Source organism: Physeter macrocephalus, chromosome 2 (assembly GCF_002837175.3).
Source record: "Physeter macrocephalus isolate SW-GA chromosome 2, ASM283717v5, whole genome shotgun sequence".
NCBI lineage: Eukaryota > Metazoa > Chordata > Mammalia > Artiodactyla > Physeteridae > Physeter > Physeter macrocephalus.
In genome coordinates this window covers 34691045-34695062 of record NC_041215.1, presented here as the reverse complement: position 1 = coordinate 34695062, position 4018 = coordinate 34691045, and positions in this window count along the sequence as shown.

The following is a 4018-nucleotide window of genomic DNA, read 5'->3' as shown; positions in this document are numbered from 1 at the left end:
TTGTGTGTGGTGTTAGGGAGTGTTCTAATTTCATACTTTTACACGTAGCTGTCCAGTTTTCCCAGCACCACTTATTGAAGAGGCTGTCTTTTGAGTTGTTAGAACTCTTTATATATATTGAGTTATAATAACAATATATTATATATATTGTTAATAATGATTATATCTTGATATGATGGGGATTACATGAGGGTATACACATGTAAACACCCATAGGGATGTACTCTTAAGATTTGTGCACTCTACTGTATGTTAGCTGTAATCCAGTTAAACACTTTAAAGATAGAAAATCAGACAACAGAAACAGACACACAGAAAATTCAAGTATTGGGCTTATTAGACATGAACTCTATAATTATATGTTCAAGGAATCAGCTAAAGTGGAGATTTTTATCAGGAAACTATAAAGAAGATTATATGAACATTACAGAAATAAAAATACAACCACCTATATTAAAGAACTCAACAGATGAGTTTCACAGCAAACTGGACAAACAACAGAATTAGTAAGCTGGAAATCAGGTCAGTAGAAAATGAAGAGACTGAAGCATGGAGAGAAAAAAAGATGCAAAATACAGAAAAAGAATATGAGCCATGTGGAGCATGGTGAAAATATGGAGCACAGAATTATAATTGGAGTCCCAGAGGGAGAAGGGAATTAAATGGTAAAGAAGATATGCTTGAAAAGTCATGGCTGATAATTTTCCCCAAATGACAAAAGACATCAAGTCACAATTTCAAAAAGTGCTATAAAACTTAAGCAAAATAAGTGCAGAAATAAACCTATGTCTAAATCTATCACAGAAAGACCGGTAAGAACAAAAGACAGAATCCTAAAGGCAGCTAGAGGAAAAGGACATGTTACCTTCAAAGGGGCAACAATTAGACTGAAAACTGACATTTTTTTTTTTTCTTTTGGCAGTCAGATTAAACTGGATTTTCTTTTTGTCTGTGTACATTTTAAATATCAGCAGAAAATAATATAAAGCTACTATTTAGGGGAAAATCCAGGTATAGAGGCTAGAACTATATTTCAGTGATATGGCTCTTCATGGAAATGATTTTCCACATCATCTCAACTTTGCAAATTGTCTTTAGATTAATTTATATGCCACATAATAAAAACCATTAAAAAGTCTACAAATAGCAAATGCTGGAGAGGGTGTGGAGAAAAGGGAACCCTCCTATACTGTTGGTGGGGATGTAAGTTGGTGCAGCCACTATGGAAACAGTATGGAGGTTCCTTAAAAAACTAAAAATAGAACTACCGTACAACCCAGCAATCCCACTACTGGGCATATATCCAAAAGGAACCACACATTGAGAAGATGCATGTACCCCTGTGTTCATAGCAGCATTATTCACAATAACCAAGACATGGAATCAATCTAAATGTCCATCGACAGATGAATGGATAAAGAAGATGTGGTACCTGTATACAATGGAATATTGCTCTGCCATAAAAAAGAATGAAATAATGCCATTTGCAGTAACATGGATGGATTTAGAGGTTATCATACTAAGTGAAGTAAGGCAGAAAGAGAAAGACAAATACCCTATGATATCACTTATATGTGGAATCTAAAACATGACACAGGAGGACCTTCAAGATGGTAGAGAAGTAAGGTGTGGAAATCACTTTCCTCCACAAAAATATATCAAAAATACATCTACATGTGGAACAATTTATACAGAACCCCTACTGAACGCTGGCAGAAAACCTCAGACTTCCCAAAAGGCAAGAAAATCCCCACGTATCTGGGTAGGGCAAAAGAAAAAAGAAAAAACAGAGACAAAAGTATAGGGATGGGACCTGCACCTCTGGGAGGGAGCTGTGAAGGAGGAAAAGTTTCCACATACTAGGGAGCCCCTTCACTAGCAGAGAAGGGGGGTGTGTTGGGGGGAAGCTTCAGAGCCACAGAGGAAAGTGCAGCAACAAGGGTACAGAGGGCAAAGTGGAGAGATTCCTGCACAGAGGATCGGAGCTGACAGGCACTCACCAGACAAGCCTCTCAGGCTTGTCTGCTCACCTGCCAGTGCGGGTGAGGCTGGGAGCTGAGGCTTGGGCTTCAGAGGTCAGATCCCAGGAGACGACTGGGGTTGGCTACGTGAACACAGCTTGAAGGGGGCCAGTGCACCACAGCTAGCTGGGAAAGAGTCTGGGAAAAAGTCTCGACCTGCCTAAGAGGCAAGAGACCATTGTTTTGGGGTGCCTGAGGAGAGGGGATTCAGAGCACCACCTAAATGAGCTCCAGAGATGGGCGTGAGCTGCAGCTATCAGCTCAGATTACAGAGACGGGCATGAAATGCTAACGCTGCTGCTGCCACCACGAAGAATCCTGTGTGCAAGCACAGGTCACTCTCCACACCCTGCGGGAGACTGTGCAGCCCTCCACTGCCAGGGTCCCATGATCCAGGGACAAGTTCCCTGGGAGAACACACGGTGCACCTCAGGCTGTTGCAATGTCACGCCGGCCTCTGCCACCGCATGCTTGCCCTGCATTCCAGTTATAACTAGTCTACCCGCCCCCCCCACCCTACCATGAATGAGCCAGAGCCCACTAATAAGCTGATGATTTAACCCTGTACTGTCTGGGTAGGAACTGATGCTTGAGGGCAACCTACAAGCAGAGATGGGGCCAAAACCAAAGCTGAACCCAGGAGCTGTGTGAACAAAGAAGAGAAAGGGAAATTTCTCCGTGCAGCCTCAGGAGCAGCAGATTAAATCTCCACAATCAACTTGATGTACCTGCATCTGTGGAACACCCGAATAGACAATGAATCATCCCAAAATTGACAGGGTGGACTTTAGGAGCAACTGTAGACATGGGGTTTGCTGTCTGCAACTGATGTGTTTCTGATTTTTATGTTTATCTTAGTATAGCTTTTAGCACTTTTATCATTTGTGGATTTGTTTACTGGTTTGGTTGCTCTCTTCTTTATTAATTATTATTATTATTTTCTATTTTTTATTTTAATAACTTTAAAATTTTATTATTATTCTTTTTTTGCTTTCTGTTTTTCTCCCTCTTCTTCTGAGCCATGTGGCTGACAGGTTGGACAGGCCTGGTGGCAGGCTTGAGTCTCTGAGGTGCGAGAGCCGAGTTCAGGACACTGGACTATGAGAGACCTCCCAGCCCCACGTAATATCAATTGCTGAGAGCTCTCCCAGAGATCTCCATCTCAACGCTAAGACCCAGCTCCACCCAACAGCCAGCAAGCTTCGGTGCTGGACACCCCACATCAATCAACTAGCAAGACAGGAACACAACACCACCCATTAGCAAAAAGGCTACCTAAAATCATAGTAAGTTCACAGATGCCCCAAAACACACCTCCAGATGTGGCCCTGCCCACAAGAAAGACAGTATCCAGTCCTACCCACCAGAACACAGGCACCAGTCCCCTCTACCAGGAAACCTACACAAGCCACTGAACCAACCTCACCCACTGGGGGCAGACACCAAAAACAACAGGAACTATGAACCTGCAGCCTGTGAAAAGGAGACTTGAAACAAAATGAGAAGACAGAGAAATATGCAGCAGATGAAGGAGCAAAGTAAAAACCCACCAGACCAAACAAATGAAGAGGAAATAGGCAGTCTACCTGAAAAAGAATTCAGAGTAATGATAGTAAAGATGATCCAAAATCTTGGAAATAGAAGGGAGAAAACACAAGAAACGTTTAACAAGGACCTAGAAAAACTAAAGAGCAAATAAACAAAGATGAATGACACAATAAATGAAATTTAAAATTCTCTAGAAGGAATCAATAGCAGAATAACTGAGGCAGAAGAACGGATAAGTGACATGGAAAATAAAATAGTGGAAATAACTACCACAGAGCAGAATAAAGAAAAAAGAATCAAAAGAATTGAGGACAGTCTCAGAGACATGTGAGACAATATTAAATACACCAACATTCGAATTATACAGGTCCCAGAAGAAGAAGAGAAAAAGAAAGGGTCTGAGAAAATATTTGAAGAGATGATAGGTGAAATTTCCCTAACAAGGGAAA